Source organism: Semicossyphus pulcher, unplaced genomic scaffold (assembly GCF_022749685.1).
Source record: "Semicossyphus pulcher isolate SPU_LCO1_2020_fin unplaced genomic scaffold, fSemPul1.0.p SCAF_10, whole genome shotgun sequence".
NCBI classification, from domain to species: domain Eukaryota; kingdom Metazoa; phylum Chordata; class Actinopteri; order Labriformes; family Labridae; genus Semicossyphus; species Semicossyphus pulcher.
In genome coordinates, this window is record NW_027211604.1 from 29,777,383 (window position 1) to 29,797,195 (window position 19,813).

The 19,813-nt window shown below is 41.8% G+C and overlaps 1 protein-coding gene across 1 annotated transcript in view; it reads left to right on the forward strand.

Annotated features, from left to right (window-relative positions):
- The window catches only part of LOC138602911 (homeobox protein PKNOX2-like), a 122,333-nt gene that overhangs the window by 58,918 nt on the left and 43,602 nt on the right, over positions 1-19,813 (forward strand). The window lies entirely within an intron of this gene.

Consider the following 19,813-nt stretch of genomic DNA (forward strand, 5'->3'; position numbering starts at 1 on the left):
AGTCCCTATCTAACGCTGAATGAGGTAACACAATGGTGATTGAGCCTATGGCCCACTGATGAAAGCCTTCACATTTGCCGTATGACAGACTGGGTGTCTAGTGCGACTTTCGCGGAAAAAATCACAAGCGGCGCCCAGTTAGTGATGCGTTTTTGGTCTGCCAGAGATGGTAGGCGGAGCTAAGCAGCTGCTTTTCCGCTCTCTGCAAGTGTTGCGAGTAAACAGTAATCTACTATGGCTGAACAAACAAAGAAAAGATGGATGACTACAGATACAACTTCAAAAATAAGGGAAAGAAAAAGAAACAAACTCGACGCTCAGATGAAGCAAACAGTCTGAAAAGGAAAGCGACCGTCAGCCAGGAAAATCAAGAGTTACAACCGGAGCCAACCGTGGACGTCGCACATGCAGCACTGTCTGGATATCTGGGAAGTGTGCTCCTGTAATTACTGTTTATCACCATAGGTGCCGCCAATCGGAATGAAACTGAGATCTTCGAGATTAAAACTCTAATGATAAGTTAATAACATCACATAAACTGCAGATATCAACAGCAGCTCAACAAGCTATCATGTGTAACGCACTAGCTTACAGCACAGTACATATGACAGCTCCTCATGTAGCTCTGATGATTACTTTAAAATGTTTTAGTTACAGTTAACTCCTTGAAGAGTATTGTGATATAGGGTTGATGTGTCCGAGTGCTGCCTCTCCAGCTCCTCCTTTACCTCCAGCATGGCCTGATCTCTGCGTTCCCCTCTGTCCATATATTTACCCTTCAGCCTGCCAAACTCTCCCCCCCTCATCTTCCTCTGTCTCCCGTCTGTGTGTGTTTATCCCTCTGCTGTCCACCTCTCTGTCCATCCTCCCCTGCCTCACAGGCTCCACCACTCTCCCCATGGCATTTCAGAGGAAATCTAATATGGGTTTGTTTGGCGTTTCCTCAAATTCCATTCGGCTGCCGGCTCTCTTTGCCCCCCCGACACGGAGACAAACAGAGGCCGTCCAGCCAAGAGCAGCAAACAGCACCGCTGTTGGCCTCATTATTTGGTCTTCACTTTCAGACGACTCCAGCTCCTCTTCATTTCATGTTTGTTCCTTTTCGGCCTGACTTCTTTTTCAGACAGCTTCAGTTCGGGATCCACTGCAGCTTTTTGCCTTCGAATGAAATCTAAAGGCATCAAATTTTATTGATGTTTTCTGTAGAGCAACAGCTTCTCGTGTTACCTGCTAGGGATGTAAATATTTTACATATATCATGTGAATATGAACACATGCTCAATGGTAAAAAGGAGGTTTAAAGACCAGCTCCAGTCATGTTTTAAGACACAAAATGCTCTGCTTAAATAATAAATTGTGTCTGATGTCTGCAAAACACGTTAATACGTAATCACCTTGTAAAAATCCTCCCAAGGCATCTCCTCCTTCTCCCTCCTTAAAAACTCCGCCCCCTCCGTCACGACAACAAAACACGTCTCTGACGTTAAGTGGCAACTTGTTGAAACTTTGCTAGCTTGAAATGTTGTAATTAGTAGTAGTAAAGTTTAACTTTAGTAGTCAGTAGTGAGTTTGCAAAAATTACGATGACGGTTACAGCTGGCTCGCGCATTGCCTTAGTGGTTGCCATAGGTGACACATAATGATATGCATAGCGTCACCCCGTCCATTAACAGGATTGGCTCCTTAGGTTTGTGACGTCTCAAACCTGCCAATCTGAAAACGTGTTGTTCAGCCTGTCCTTGGTACACTGCAGTTTAAAAGCAGACAGGCCCAGCCATGGAGATGACTGCTGACGTTATCCCTGATATGTCTTGTAGCACATGAAGAACACCACATGGAGATGTTAAACACGTCTTTAAGATTCTTGTAATCTGAAAATGAGCTTTCTCGCTATAAGAAAAATGAAAATAACACTTTAGCAACTTTTTTTTCATAGCCAGGAGTGACCACATTTGAACAAGAAGGTGGACATGCATTGTTTAGCCTTCATCCAGGTTAACATTTGACAGTTTCACCTTTAAGTACATCCTGCTTTTTCATCCATTTGACTCTTAATAGGACCGTGATTTACCAAATGAGCATTTTGCAGTATTGAAGAAGACTTGAAACTTGAGTTTGAGACCATAAACTCATTAACTGAATGTTTACTTAGTTGATAAACCAAGTGAGCAGACGGGTCATTTTCTCATATGCTTGCATACAAACAGACCATGAAATTCATTCACTAACATGATAATGGATTAAAATAAGGCTGTAGTTTCAGAAGTGATACTCAGAAACTCAGCAGGTTCAGTGAGCTTTCACCACATTATTTGGTCAGTGCTTGTTAATGTGTCATTTTTACCCAATGGTGTGATAATTAAGCCTAATACCTGTTGCAATAGATAGAAAAACAGGGGAATGGAAGTCAGGGACCGTCTCAAAGGTGCAGCTTTTCAGATTTTAGTAAAACTGAAAAAGATCTCCCTTAAAGCTCCTGTGAGGAACTTTCGGATTGTGTTGATTTTGGCGCCCCTGTGGACAAATAATAATAATAATAATTGACACTTTAAATGACCTTTATTTTATTGTTTTTCTTTTGCACTTCGCCCTTATGAACTAGTATTTAATTAGCATAAATTACAATTTATTAAACCTCTTGTCCAATTTCCACAGAGAATTAACAGACCCAGTTTCGTGCTTTTACTAAAATTAAGCATACATAAAATACAGATCATGATCATAATTTAATCAATTTAGTTATAAAGTTTAAATACTGAGTAATTATGCTTATTTAAAGTATTATAGTCATTATTTATCTGTTAAGTATAGTTGATTTAAAAAAACTGAACACTGAAAATGTCAAATTGATTTCCGGATGTCTAACACGTCCTTTGCTGGTTGATATCTGAACACAGATATTTTTAATGAAATAAACAGATACAGATCATAGAGCAAGTAAGTTTGTCTTAGACTACTATTTCGATGGTATCTAAACAGCTTTTAACACCTAAACAACATTACAGACCTATAAAGGTATCTTAACAGGAGTTATAAACAGCAGCAGTATGAACACTATTTCACTTTTAACGACACACAAATATAGTTTTGTGGTATGCAAATGACCTTAGACCATAACCATAACCTATGCCAGACCAAGTCACATGATTCCTGAAGACTCACTTCTTTGCATGCTCAAAGAGTCGGGCCTGTCGGTGACCTGGCTGAGCTGCTCAGTGCTCTGTCATCGTCTGGGTCGGCTCAGCCCAGTTTGTCTTTCTCCTCGTTCCTACAAGACAAACTCAACACCCTCTCCTCCCCAACAGAGCTCTGCTGACACTCAAGAGGCTAACACTGCCGACACACACAGACAGCCATGCAAAAGCATGCATACTCATACACAGAGCGAGAGCCACCCACCTGCTAATCCTCCTCTCATTAATCCCCCGCCACTCTCCTCAAATATTCCCTTCTGCTGATCTCACTCTGACGGACTGTGTGTGTGTCAGTGGTTGTGGGCAGAACAACAGGGCCTTTTGCAGATATCTGGGTGCGTTTAAAGCGATATTTCACTTTCAGTTTGTAGAATATTTAAAATGTTTGCATAATCACACCTACACGGGAATTTAGGCGAACTCAAACATCAGCTGTGCGGCCCAGGAGGACGGACTACCAGGAGTTTCTTTCCAAGCTGTCCATAATGGAGTACAGATAATTGCAAACATGCTCAACTACCTGTTTAAAAGGCAGACCCACAACACATAGGGAACAGTATTAGCTAGGGGACATTTTCCTTTATAACTGTGATAGAGGAAGACATTTCCCTTGATGAATTAAAGTCATTAGTGCTTAACACGGGACCAAATTGGAGCCAGATTTGTTGGATGGAAACTTCCACAGACGTATGTGCATGTTAAATAATAATCTTCAGTATTAGCATGATGCAGAATCCCTGCAGATAGAAGATAATTAAAGTCATCTTTGCTTGTTTCATATCTTCCATCCGGACTTTGAACAATAAGCTTCTGTTATATAAACGATAGAAAACCTAAATGTGCCATCTCCTCATAAAATCTGGAGCTTCCTCTTGAGATGTGTGCGACTGAAGATATCCCTGTTGTTGATCATTTTTCATGGTATTAGCTGTTTTCCCATAGTCACATTCATTCTATGTACGTATGTTTGCAGGTCATCTCTACTCAAAGTGACGAGCAATTTTTCTTTCCTATTGGATTGAATGGCTTGCATCCTTTTGTTAGCATGCTAAAAGGCAAACTTGCTAACCTTAAAGCCTTAAATTTGCCTTAAAATGGGACAAAATGTTGTGATATCAAAGTCATTAAGCTGTTTAGCTGTTCGGACCATTTCTCACGATTGATTGACATCATGACACTGACTTGGCACACTAAAAGCTATTTATGCAGTACTTAGTGATGGCTCTGTAGCTTTTGATATTGCTTTACTGTTAAGGAACTAAACTCAAAACCAACCATTGAAAATAGACCAACATTGTTCCACAGCTCGATCAGTTCCACTCTCCTTTAGTTTTTCACTGAACAGTTTGAACACATCTGTATTCTTGTGCGTTTCCACACGCATTTGTGAAATTGTTTGGTCAGCCCATATTTCTATTTCCTCGTCGCTCCCTCACGTCTGTCCTCTACTCATCTTGCTGTCTCTGCAAGTATCAGCACCGTTAACAACCCACGATGCACTGTGTTTTGGTTTGCTTCCTGTGTTAGGTCCTACTTTAAGTCTGTTTATGTTCTCACCTGAATCGAACCGGACTGTGGGTCGTTAGGAAACCCGTCTTTTCTAGCGGAACATGGTCCTGTAGTTTGGTCCGCACCAGAGTTAAAATGTGTGTTCTCACCTGTCCAAACGAAGCGGACTTTCAGAGTAGAGTCTGAAAGTCTGGACCAAAGCTGTCAGGAGTGGAAGCACCCTCAGAAAACTTAAATAACAATATTTTTAACTTGATAATATACTCAAGACCTAAATTACATAGTTAGAAAGCTATTTTCAAGTTCCACGCGGCTTAAGCATACTAAATGCTAGCACCTTTATGAGTTATGGTAGTCAAATAAAACTTACAAATTAGAAGAGAAAAGCAAGGTCTGGCAAAGCATCCGTGTCAACCCTATTTTTTATTACAAGTCAGCAGAAATGAATGTGGAGTTTGCTATTTGCTTTGGCGCTGGTTTAGCTCAGTTGGTAGAGCAGGTGCCTCATGTACAGAGGCTACAGCCCTTGACGCACTGATCGCCAGTTCGACTCCTGGTTTGCCAATCATTTGGTGCATGTCATCGCCCACTCTTTTCAGCTGTCCTATCAAATAAAGGCAAAAGGCCAAAAAAAGTGCCATTTAGCAACATTATGGCTTATTGTTTTTCATGAGTGTGTCAGCCAAGTCACAAAAGACACCAGGTGAATCAACACAAGGTTCACATTTATTTTCTGTTCCTGCAATATTTAAAGCAACCTCCTCTCAATCTCCTTTTTTGTAAGCTTTATTTTGAAACTCTTCCCAAACACTGCTTATTTATTAGTTGACCACTGCATGTTCAAAACTCACACTTGATTAGTACAAACAACATCACATACTTGAAGGGTAGTACCGCTAACCAACCTGCTGTATCTGACTAAATGGAAGTGGTATGTTGTTATAGAGTTAAAACCTTAAGTCTCCTGTAACCTGTGCCTGTAGTTGTCAGTCACGTTGCATCAACAGTTGCTGAAGTTGTTCAGGAGTGACACGGACGGCTCTCACTCACTCTGATAAGGAGGTGTCCTTTTTAAAAAAAGGAACCTCGCAGATGAAACGGCCGATAAGCTGCACAATGTATGTGCCAGCAAACATGACAGCGGAGGAGGAGGTCTCGAGTGCTTGTGTGTGTGTGTGTGTGATGGAAAGAGGAGCAGAGCAAAGTGTCTGGAAAGGATTCAGTGGGAAACTTGTAGATTACATTTCCTCTCCACGAGCTCGGCCGTTCCAATTTCAGCCTGAATTTTTCTGCCTTCAGTGTTCTGATGGTTATCAGCTTAGCAGTGGAAATGCTCCTCCTTAGTGTGTGTGTGTGTGTGTGTGTGTGTGTGTGTGGACCGCAGGCCACAGACACTCAGCCTCGCAACACCTTTCAACATCAAAATACTCAGCTGCTATTCCTGGATTAGACAGAACACAGCTGAATGGATCACAAGGTGCACGTGGGATGTGTATGTGTACTTACTTCATACTCAAACATTGTTTCTGTCTCTGGCAGAGAAACAGGATGGCTTTCATAAAACAGCCAGTTACTTTCTCACCTGTTTGTGTTTTTTTTAATCATAATGTTGATGACAATGACACTTTTAATAAAGACATAATTAATGAAACTGTATAACCCAGCTGTTCTATAGAAACCAGACCTGTAAGTTCATCTTTTATCTCCAGACTTAAAGGAGATGTCCGACATTTTCTCATAAAAAGACGAAAATCAACATGTTAGTCCGCCTCTCAGTACTTAATGACTTTGAGCTTCTTCTGTGGCTCTGTTTCAGTTTTAGCTCTGACAGTTGGTGTACCACTTTACTGGACAGATTGGCACAAAACAAAAGGCTTTTGTGTTTCCAAAATGATGAATCCAGTCTTTGTTGAACTCATGACTTTTGGTCCAACTGTTGGATGTTGGAAATTTGTTCCATTTTGCATCTTCTGCTGATTAATCACTTTAGTGAGCCTTTAATCTCTATTTACATATTCTACAAATAAATATAGAACATAGAAATGTAGAATCTGTAGGTAGTGACGTGGATTTTAGGGATGGCAAGTGTTTCCGTTTGAACTGCGCTTGTAGTTCGAGTAATACTGACCTATCACGTATCAGCAGGCTGCGGCGTATGCAGGAAAAACAGTCCGTGTGGAGAGCAAAAGCAGGCGGAGCGTAATCGGCCATAATGCCATCCCGGCTCCCATCGGCGACATCTGACGACGATTTCTTCTTATTAATCTCTATAAACAGGCATCTGCATGCTAACAGCTAACAATCTGTTTTAGATCTAAAATTCAACTTGAGATACATTCTCTTGACGCAGTGTCATGAAAGCCGTCAGCGTTCAGATTTCCCGACTTCCTCAAAAGCATATCAGCTTCGGCAGATATGTCATTTTTCTGCTGATATATTCCACTGGTAAAACAATGCTTTAATTCTGCCTAAATGCTTGATGATTCCCTAGAAAAGCTTGATGTAATGCCACGATATTAACTCTGCGCCAGTGTGCGCGCACTGCCTGTGCAACGTTATCAACAATATACAAATAAAGTTAAACAACTTTCATAGCTCTTAACTACCTAACTGTTAGCTCACGTCATTTTACCAGACTTAACAACATCAAACACGCCGAAAATTCACTCGCACCCACAGCCGACGCTAACAGAGTGTAACATAAACATCAGTGTAAAACTAACTTACATATTCATGGACGCACACATGATAACAAGAGTCCGTCAGCGAACACTGATGTCTCCGTAGAAGGTGTAGTAAACACTCCGATGCCCGGAGTGTTTGCCTCACTGCCAACACGGCATTAGCTTGTTTTTGTAAAGGGATGCGAGGTAATGACTGCTCAGCCAGTGAGCTACAGAGGAATGTATGGGTTATGCATCATTTCAGGGGGATGTTGCATCCAGATGCCCTCAGAAACGTTATTGATCACACACGTGACCTTTTGTACAACGCCTCTTCCGTCAAACATGAAGAAGGGTGCAAGATGTCTGCGGTATGGCAGTTTTTGGCCACAACAATAGGAGTAGGCATGATATCAATTCCACTACAGGAGACTCACATTTGTTTGTTTTTTTCCACAAAGAAACCGTCATATCCCTCACTTGATCATGTTAATAAGTAATCTTTAAAGGTGAAGCTGCATGTAACATCTCCTGTCGTGGCTGCATGTGAGAGTGCCGCAGGCTGGCATACCACAGACTTAACACAGAATCAATGTCACGGTCATAGTTTACCCTTAGTATTTCTTCTAATGGTGTAAAGCAGGACAATAAGTTAAATATTCTGCTTTATTATAAAGAACAGAGATAATAGCATGTACATGCATTTTTGCTCTTGCCAGGTGAAAATGTTCTTGTTCTTCTTTACATGCAAAACTGATGCCATCCTGTCATCCTGAGCTGTGCTTTATGTTTAGCAGCTATGACCAAATGTTAGCATGCTAACATGCTAAACTAATATGTTGTGTGGCAAACATGATCTGCTAAATATTGTAATGTTAGCATTGTTAGCCTACCGTTGTTCACTGTGTTCAGCCTCACAGAGCTGATAGTAACAGCAGCATGTTGGTTCATGTGAGTTTAAACTATAGTGCCCATGTTTATAATAATTAAGAAACATATCCTCCAGTGTGGTTCATCTCCGTGGGTTTAATAGCTTTTGGACAACAGAAATATGGCTATAGATCCACGTTCTTCTAGACATATTTTCGTCCCTGCATCTCTGAGTACAACATACATACGCTGCTGCAGTTGCTATTTTTGTTGGTGGAGGGGAGTGCAATGTTGGCACTCTCCACCCACCCCACCCACCTGCTTCCCAGGAGTGTGAGTGTGTGTTCCCTTGTATGAGTGTGTGTTTGTTTTAGGAAATGATGCAGCACCAATGTGTGAATGTATCCACAACAGAGCTGAAACTAAATAAGTTCACTGAAGCAGGTCTGACCAGCGTTTGGTCGCCACACACACCGTGTTTGTAGCATGTGCATCGTGTCTGTAGTGGAGCGTGTCTGTGTTCTTATAATAATGTTTTTATGTAGGAGGGCTGAGGAGCGTGCTGCAGCCTGCTGGGAGGGAGTCAACCTCCACTCTGCTTGAGCTGGAACCAATAGGAAGCTCTGATGATTCTGCATTTTACTTTACAGTATGTTGATCATACTGATTAATAATAATCATGTGACAGTTATCAATAATACATTCCATCTTATATAACCCGATTTCATTTGTGAGTTGAAATGTATGCATCATATTTACCAATATCCTACAGCACAATATTTAATAGACATGCCTCGTATGCTGTATGTGTTCCCCTTTATTCGCCCACCTTCTATTCATTATCCAGTCTTATCCTGTGCCATATCTAAGAGGATGCAGCCTCGATATGCGACCGTCCACTCACTAGAAACACTGTGTGATCCAAACAACCATTAAAACATCAAACGCATTATAAAGGAAAACGACTGATTCTAGCAAAACAACAAGGAACCACTGTCAGTCATTTCCTGACTGAGCGCAGACAAACACTACGTATCCCAACAGCACACACTAATACTGTAAGACGTACCACACATGGCTGCCTCCCACTAACACCCCTGCTCTGTCTTTGCAACAATTTTAACCTTTTTCTGAACAAGTATTTTACCGGTAGTTACATTTTTGTAAAGATGTTTAGTGATTGGAAACTTTAATGACTAAATAAGAAAAGTAAAAAACACATGATTCAAAGGTGTTCAGTGCAAAACACAACATTGGGCTTCAATGAGCGTAAGACCCCTTTAGGGCCACTAACGCTGTTTTTTGTGCTGGCAGCGCCCACAACCTCAATTTCAGAGCGCTTCTCGTCGGCGCTCACTGTTGCTAGGTTATCAATGTTGTCTGGCGGCACTTCCGCTTCCCTCGACAGTAATCTTCTGTTTTAAATCGCTCTGTGTGCTCAGTATTTGCTTTTATTTTAGGACATTTTACAAAGAAAACATAAAATCAATGTAAAGGAATCGTGTCCTGGCGTTAGCAGCAGCTCTAGACCGGGAAATTGTACCCTTGAAAAAACGAAACGACACCCTTCTCCTCCACCTTTGTTGTTGACAAAGTTGATATCCTTGAAGTCCTGCCCCTTCTTGATTTTGATTGGTCGATGAGGGAGAAGTGAAATTGACTAGTGCAGCTGAATTCCAAAAGTGTGCTGAGAACGCAGCCACAAGAAACAGCTGACACCAAGGGTGTTGTTGTGCTGAGGATGTTGAGCGCTGAAAACGCTGAACTGCACTGGTTTTGTATAGACAATAAGCGATGCCAGCACAAAAACTGCCGTCAGTGGACACAGGCCCTTACAGAGTCATTCATCAATTGTGCCACTTTATAACCAGGAAATATATTGTAATTTAGATTCCAGTTACAATTTTAGTTAAAAATGTGTTTGTTTTTTATTGTGCTGTTTGAAACAGTATCATCTAAACTTTTATGCCCAATACTATATGGACTGTACATTTGAGTGGTTATTAATGTTAGTGCAAAAACCTCTTATCGCAACATGTTTACAGAATCAAAGACTCATAAATAAAGGAAAAAGTCATTATTTTATGATCAGAGACTTTCTTTTAACACTTGTATCATAGAAAAAAATGTATCATAGTAATCAATGCTAGGTGTGCAGAGGGTTACATGTAGCATCACTGTATTGCCAAAAACCTGTTGAAATATAAAATGCCGAAAGTATTGAAATTTCACATTTTTGGGGGGTTTATTAGTTTCACCAAAGACTTAATTTAAGAAGCGTGATGAACTTTGTGTCACTTCTTTCTTTCTCACTTCTTTTGGTCGAGTAATAAGGTTACAAATCAGGTACCTCTTGATACAGATGATTAAAGAGGGTACAATCATTTACCTGCAGCCAGAATATTCTCTTCATCTTTGTCTTAAATGTTTAGCCTCTTCAGAAAAAAAAAACTCACCTCATTATAAAAAGGGCTTTCAGCTATGCTAATGAGGTTATTTGCATGCAAACCACCTGTCCTTGGGGAATTACAGAAATGTTCCACTGTACTGTAGTTTTACCACTATCCATTTTACGCGAGACTTTAATCTCAATTTTAAAAGCAGGAAGGAACACAATCAAACCAGAATCTGTTACATCCAAACAAGCATTTGCATAAATACAAAGAAAACAAGAATCGCAGTCAGATTGGAGCCCTGACGGCATTGTCAGCAGTTAGAAGGGAAGCCATGAATCCTGCAAACGCTCAGACCCCAGGGAAATCCTTGTGTCTTCATTATGGCTGTGGGCCACATTTGAATATGTGAAGGACGTTCATTAAGAAGTTCTGTGTGAGAGAATCAACTGGAAAGGTTAAAGATTTAAATTCAAGCATAAAATGTCATTGGAAATTGATAAGGACGAGTCAGAGGAACCCTTTCACTGAAGTCAGCCCAGTGAAGGGGAGGAGAAAACGTCTTCAGACTCAGTGCTCTGTGTGAAGGAGCTTTATGTTGATGGTGCTGGTTATCCATTTCATTGAAAGAGATTAAAAAGTCAAGATCTTCTCTTCTTTGTCATCTTTTGATTAGTTTCCTCACAGTTGAAGTATGAACTCGCCTTTTGCAGATTTAACTGTGTAAGACAAAAACAAATTCTGAGCGTTCCAATGAGTTTATAGCTAAATATAAAATACCTTAGCCCTTTAAATGGCTCTTTAAACACTTAACTCCGATAGCCTCAGTGATTTAGGCTGGGTTAGCATTACGAGCTAGCATGCTGCAAATAAGGCATTTTCTTCCTACCTAGTGCAAACTCCCCAGCTTGACCGAAGCTAACTGCAGCTATGCTAACACTGTGTCCCAACTGCACGCGGCCAACTTTGGCATCACATTCAGTGTGGACACGGTGACAACAGCCCTCCACAGGGTCTCCTCCATGTTTACTTTTGTACCCTGTTTGTTTCTTCCTGGTATTAGTTGTTAAAAAGGTTAAAGTCATTAAACTTCACTATTTGGATGAGACAAGTATAGAAAATTACAATAACATTCCCCAATTTTGATTTTATAGGAAAGTCAAGATGACATAAAGACTGACTGAAGACGGACTGGTCGAGTTTTATGACCACCTTAAACTGAACGATCAAGAAGCAAAACTCTCATGAGTTTATTCTGATATTCTTTATTTTTGTTCTGGAAAAGTCTTTGCAACACTGAAAGATTTTTTGGTCTAATGTCGGCAAAAGTTGCTTGGTACTTTTGTGATTTAGGGTGCATTCAAAGTGGACACCTTTGTCTGGACTTTCAGACTTTACTCGTTTGGACAGGTATGAACATGCATTCGAACTCTGGTGCGGACCAAACCACCGGGCCGTGGTCCAGCAGAAAAGACGGGACTCGGTACATTTCCAAATGAACCACGGTCTGGTTCAATACAGCTGAGAACATGAACAGACTAAAAGTAAGATCTAATACAGGAAGTAAACCAAAACACTGTGCATTATGGGTTGTTAGCGGGTGTTGACACTTGCAGAGACAGCCAGGCAGCAAGATGAGTGGAGGAAACACGCTGGAGCGACGAGATGAGGGCTCAGATAGAAATATTGGCTGACCACAATTTCACAAATGCTTGTGGAAACGCACAAGGAGGTATTCAAACTGCTAAAAGTATTCTGCGATCGGGTTGAGTCTGATTGAGTGTGTAAAGATTGTGCTCTCTCTCTTTTTGTACTTCAGGGAGCTCTCCGATGTGGAAATTCTTTGGGTGTGAAAGCACCTCTAGAAATTGGAATTTGTGAACTTTGTCCAGAAGACCAGTGTGTTTGCTAACTCTTTGTTTATGCTTTGTTTATATATATGAGTTTGTTTTACTACCACAAATAAAATATGGGGAAGGCACCTTTCAAACATCTGAATCAGAACAGCCATGGCTTAGCGCAACAAAGAACTCACCTTTTCTTTGTGTGTTACATTTCAACAACAGCTCATCTTGCTCTGTATCCCTCGCTGCATTGTTTGCATTAATGTTACACTGAGGAGCTTCCACAACCCTGCAGGGACATCAAACCACACACAAACTTCTCTCCCTCAACTTCGAGACGAATCAGTCCAACGTGCTGCGCCACTTTAGCCGTGATCTTTGTGAACCCTGAGCTAACAATGTCCACAACAATGTAGAAACGTCCTTCACCGGGCTTCAGATCCATGCTGTATCAGTCTTGTGGGCGAGGATAAGTCCAATCAACAGGAGCGGATGAATAAATGATACTAGCATGAATTGTAAGTGTGGCCTGGTGTGGAGCAGGGTGTAGCGAGGCTGGGCGGAGGGAGGGCTGCTGGCTCGGGTTAATGAGGTGGTCTGGGAGCGTGGACTGGGTCCTGACTGCAGTATGTGAGGAGTTAGCTTTAGCCTGGAGGGGATTTGTTGCCCTAAGACCACTGGTGAGACGATCTTCGCCTCCGGCTGTGTATGCACTCCACCTTTGAGTGTGTGTGTCAGTGTGTGTGTGTGTGTGCTTGTGAGACGGTGTGTGTGATGTTGCCCTCAGGATGACACACGTTGAAGCTTTGCTGTCTCTGTGTTTAATGTTGGCATTTGTGCATTAATATACATGCATGTGTTTGCATGCATGCCCATTCCCTTGTGTTTGTGGGCTGTTTGCGCTCTGTGTGTTTTCCGATTTCTGTGTTGGGTCCGACCACAAATGTGTACACAGCCTCCCCCCTCCCCTCCCCCCTCTGCCCCAATCTCATTACCATTCCTCCCTTCCCTCCACCATTTTACTCGCCGCCATCAAGGCCTCGCCTGCCGGTGTTTGCATTGTAAATCAGGCCTGACAATAAGGCGATGATTAGATCCTACTCATATTCAAAAACACCTGATTTATTTATTCATCTTCCTCTCTTGCACGGCATCAAGATGCATAATATCTGACCAAGGTGACATACCCACTTCCAAATGTTATTCATTGCGTTTGCAGGTCAACCTCTTAACCAACAAACTCAGACAGGACAGATTAAATGAGGTTTGTATGTGCAAATCACATCTCCTGGGCTCCCTCAGTGCACAGACAGGAGAATCAGATGGTTCTCTCCTTCGTATATGTGAAATCAGACGAGGTATCAGAATGCTTAAAGTGCTGCAATCTGTCGCGGTTTCAACATTAGGAGATTTGAATCTAGCCTTGAGTGTAAAGCTGTGATCGCCCGTCTCTCTTTTCATGAATATGCACGAGATATTATTTCTGGATAGCTTCAGGATTCCAGCAGCGGATCTAATTGATCACTAGTTAAGTCAGATAAGCCAGTGCACTGTTGTTGTTCTGCTTTTTTAGAAATTGGCATCGTGGGGATTGGGGTTTTTATTTCAGATTGCAGACTGCAGCATTTCTGTGGGTAATGAAAGCAAATGGACTGTGATTTTTAGATGCTTTTACTGGTTGTTTTCAAAATAACATGAAGAATTCTGAATGCACTAAGAAGCTCTTGGTTGGTGATCAATACTCAGTGAGGTAAATAAATGTACACATGAATATCAACATGATTTACTTTAAGTTGTAGATGTTGGTTTCACTTTTAAATAACGGTCAAATGAATCCACAGGGTTCAGATGCCTGAGCTTTACTCTCTGTTCATAACATCTCATCCACATACAAGATTGTTCACACTCGTGTGTCCAACCTGGAGTCACATGTTCATAACTTTTAACACATCATGCATTTGTTAAAGGGGCCAAATCTATTGAATGGATATTCTCATATTTTGGGTTTCACATTTTTGGGTGTTTATTGTTCACAGTGAAAAAGTGAAAACTACATCATTCAGAACGACATGTTTAAAAAGGTCACATCTGAAATGGGCCGTTAAGAACAGCTGCAGGTTTCTACGTAGAACCTTGGTCTCGCTGAAATCGACCAATCGTCAATCGTCAAGCTGCCTTCTTGCAGTAGCTTGTAGTCAAGTCGTCGTCAAGATTTCAACTTACCATTCCGATACCTCCTGGTGATTCTGGCTCGTACATATATGGCCGAATAACCGATCCAAGAGCAGCCATTTTTTCTACAACTTTGCAGTGACAGTGAAGTGTGGCCGCTCCCCCACGTGCAATCCCACGTGGGGGAGGAGCAATGCGGTCACTCCAAATACTGTCAGCCAGTCGTGGCCAAGGTCTGACCTTTGAATGGCAAAACAGCTTGTTTGTTTCAGGAGGAAGGAAAGGCTCCGAAAAATAATTAAATTAAAATATGTAGTTTTAAAAAGAAACAAAATTTAGCAACGTGATTCAAAAACACGTTAGCGCTAATAGAAAATTGATTGCATAGCGTACGTATGCACTTTTCACTTTTTCACTGTGAACAATAAACCCCCAAAAATTTGAAGCCCATGCAAAATATGAGATTATTCATATAAAAGATATGGCCCCTTTTAAGGCACGTCTGCATTGGCTTCACTTTTGAAACCAAGAGGCTACGTCCACTTCTTAAATACAGTCTTTGTCTGAAAAACTAGCATGTTAGCTTCATCATTCTGAGCATGTTTGCATGCAGGCATTAACATTTAGCTCAAAGCACCACTGTGCCCGAGCACAGCCTCACAGAGCGGACTCTCCTTTTTTATTCAGGTGTTCATTCTAGCATGCGGGGTTGTAAACACTCATCATTCTGCATCCTCTCCACTCCAATCAGGAGCCCTCCTTGGATTGGAAGGAGAGCGAGTTCAGCTGTGCTCAAGAGCGCTATAAAAAAATCACAACATCACAGCTCAGACGCATCAAACAACCAACTCACCACATGTTTATTTTCAGTTTGACGTGACGACTGCATCTACCTGTGCTCTGCAAAATGTGTCTCCATCAGCTCTGTCACCTCCGCTAGACTGATTTTGCAGTGAGAAGTGTTGATAGTTCAACGCTGGAAACTCACTTCTTTGTCTATCACAAGTTTGCTTTTAATGAACTGGTTCTAAACCCCTGCCAGGTCACAGTCTGGAGTGCTAGAAGTCTTCTCCCCAATGCTGCTGCTGTGTTTAAATCGCACGGAGGATCAGTTTTCGTCTTCACATTCTACATTTATTAGAAGTCCGACCATTTACAATAAACTCACCTTCAAACCAAAGCAGACGAGGAAAAGCTTTGGACATGGTTGAGGTGTGGAGGCCGGCGGCAGTGATCTCATCACATGTGACCAGATAGGGATTTCCATTTCAATGCTGCAGCTTTGCCACTGACTAACCTTACATCAGGACAATAGAGACTCACCCTGTTCCTGAGAATTGTTGGAAATTGAAAGCTGAAAAGTGTTTCTTTCCGCACAGGATCCGATGAAAGGGTGCGACTGCCTCCAATCCAAATTCACAAAAACCCTTTGATGTTTGTTGGAATAATTTTATGCCTACTTCTCATTTTCCATTTTGTGCTTGCTTTTGAATTTTGATTGCGACTACAGGCACTTTTCAATTGATATGCATTATGAACTCTGTAATAATTCAAAGGCCTTTGTTGAGGAACAAACATGTCATTTGTCCCCAGAATGAATTTTACGACTTATTGTGTAACCGCACACCTTGGGTGAGTTCAGAGAGAAGAGTTGCCTGACAGTTTTGTCGCCTCATTTTGGAAGAGTTTTGTACTTTGAAAGGTTTTTGTGTGTGATTGATTTTACTGTTGAAATTAAATGTCCTGCTTGTTGGTGTTTTTTCATTGTTCTTGTAGGTACATTCACGCTTCAGCAGCCCTGGTATCTGAGTGTTTGTGCACACGTGATGCCTCTGTATGTGTGTGTTTATGGATGCACGATTGCCCGCTCAAATTTTTGTGTTGGGTGACTTGTTCCTTCGAGGGATGGCGAAACTTGAGAGGCCGCCTAAAATACTGTGCAGTAATTGGAATTGCTTTATCTTCAGTCTCATCAATTAATGTGCAATTTTCCATTTAATCACTAACACGCTCGGTGCATTTGCAATTAAAATGAGGCCTGATAACAGAGAAGATGCCTCTCAGCTGATACCAGTTGGAATGAGAACAGAAACCAGAAGACGCAATCAGTACACAGAGTGACTCGCAGAGACGTACACAAGGCACACAAACAGTCACGCTCATATAATGCTACACTGAATACACACACACACATGCACACACACAATCATGCATACAGAGCACACACAAGCACAGTGTGACATGATAGAACATGCAGATTTGCTGCTAAAACCCCAAATTAGAGCTCGTCAATGGAACTAAACCAGCATTTAACATCAAAATGTTGGCAGCAGCGCTGCATTCAGACGCCAGTTTGTATGAGGAGGGTCTCAGCCAGTTGTCTTGTTTCTGACTTTGCCTTTCCATGTGGGAATGGTACAGTAGGGTCTGGGTCTTAGTAAGAGATGCGCTCTCTGGTGGGGTAAAGTCTGTCATGAATTGTCCTGATTCTGAGGAGAGGGATTAAATGTTAGCATTATTTCCTGTTTGGTAGCAGGAACGGCGCCAAAGGGGAGAAGTGCAGGACTTACCAAACAGATGTGTGAGACTATAGAAGGCACATGCAGCAGGGGTTTATAGCACAGCAGTGCTGCATAATACTGCAACAATAGTGTTCATTCTCACCCAAATTAAATACATCATTAATGTTCCTGTAATATCCAGACTCACATGTTTAGTCCGTGCCTCTACACCTCAAAATATGTTGATCTAGGAACCCCTCGTGCAGTCGAGTTAGCGATAAATGCAACAGTAAAATTTTCAAAATAAAGTGCTAATAATAAATAAGCAGTGTCCAGATAGACATTCAAAATAAAGCAAGGTGAGAAACATTTAACTTTTTATGACACAAGGTTGCAGCTGTAATACGTTTGCAGTTAGTTAGGATAAGGTACCTAAAAGACTTTGTGATGCTGAGGAACACATTTGTTTGGGTTTAAATAAATGTAAACAATTTTATGTAGTTATGTAGCTAACATGCATATGTTACGCAACTTAAAAAAAGTCCACAATGACTATTGGTTCCACAATGGAATTAAACCTTGGCAATCCATCACCACCCGAAGCACACTTCATACAACTTCACAAGACTTCAATGGCAAATAAAAACATGAGGGTGGAGGACAACGTCCAGAAATGAGACTGGAGGTGTGCATAGACCGTCAAATTTTAAGCGTTGGGTCATCGTCTTCGTGACTGTTTGTGAGAACATGGCAGGAGATATACTTGCTTTGAATTTTGAACTTGCAAGTGAACTTCGTGTGCACAACTGGCTGCGTCATGAATGTTATTGTTTACATACTTTGCTGTGCACTATGTGTGTTACTGGAGGATACATCTAAAGGGCAGACCAGAGAGCTCAGGCCACATGCACCTACTGTATGTGCGGGACATGCTGACACCAGGCGACACTCGAGGAGGTTACTATCATGTCCCCACTTCGTTTCTCCAGCATGTTCCTCTGTGCACGGATGTAATGGTCTCGGACTTGTTTCCATTTAGTTTTGCAGGTTTCCACGTGGACTCTAAAATGGAACTTATCTGTCTCCAGCTGTTTGACAGGCATGTTTGTCTCTATGCAGTGGCAATGACACATCGTACAGATGTGGATAAATGTGGACTTGATCTATCAGCTTGTCTTCAGAACTTCCTGCCATTGTTGTCCCTGCTGCTGTCACCGTCAGCACCATCCCCTCTGCCTCTATGCTGCCCCTACGGTTCATGTGCATACTGCATCTTGAGTATGCATAGCATTCACTTAAGAGGATGTGCGCAGCCAACACTCCAAACAGATGCAGGGCACACGGGGCAGCCATCATGCACACACGAATGCGTAGTTAAGCAAATATAACTCCGGCTTTAGTGTGTCTCTCTTGTTCATTTACACACGTGTACTTTCATTCATTTCATTTCAAAACTTTGATTTTCATCAGGCCATCACCTCAAAGTCTTCAGCATTAGTGGTCAGGTGGAATTACTGCACATTTATATTTCCTGAGGCGTTAACTCTGAACGAATGTTGCAACCAGATGTTGCTCAGATGTTACAGTTCCATTTCACTCGCTGATTATCAGGCGTTTCCCTGCAGGTCAATACCATTCAGTCCAAGTGCACTGTAATTGCTGCCTGCCTTTCATGACCACACAAGGCTATATGTGGCATTATGAGGCTTTGGTCCAATAAGTCCAGTGGCTCAGGCTATTCAGCCAGCGTTTACACTTTGAAGATGTGTGGGTCTGGCGGACAGTGTTTTAAGCATTAAAATTAACTTTGTATTGTTAATGTACATTCATTTATGATATTAGGGCGAACATTAATGTTTTATAATTGTTTTTTATGTATTAGTTGTGCAGTAATGTGACAACAATACAAGTGTAAGACAATACAAAACAAAATACGGTGATGGAAGAAAAGTTTCAGAGTGACGAAAGAATCCGAGAAAAGAGGGAATACTGTGTGTGAATGTGTGTTTATGAGTGTGTTCTCGTGTATGTTTAATAGTTTTAAAGCAGAACACTTAACAAAGGTTTATAAAGTTTACCCTCACATTAATCTAAACACCCTCTCCCCCCCTCAGGTCAAACTGTTAATTTAGAGGACATTTTCATGCAGCGTGTTCACATAGGTTATATGTAGCTTCAGGATGGAGCCCCTGCTGTGCTCGCCTATAGTAAGTTGGGCTGATGGTAGGGGGTCTATGTGTGTGTCTAAGTGTGTTTGTGTGTGCAACGTAGCCCTGAACCAATTAGCTCCTTCATGTGGGGGTGGGGGCGACGGTTACAGCGGCGTTCCGCAGGGTACGGCCCCTCAGCCCTGTGGGGTCTCGGCCAATAGCAATTAGCCCACCAACAAGAGCCCTAATTAGCCCTCTTGATTGGCTTGCTTGCACAGAAACAACAACAGCAGCAGCAGTAGCAGCAAACACACATAGAGACGACCAAGGTGACTCCAGCAAGCGCCACGACGTCGCTTTAAAGCCGACTGTACTGTAATTAGTAAACAAGCATGGCGGTCTGTAATTGGTAAACAAGTAGTCGGGATTGTTTTCAGTGTTATTATGAACCTGCCGGTGTGTGAAGTCTTTCTGTAAAGGGGTTTTCTATCTGCTTTGTTAGAGCCGACAGATCTGA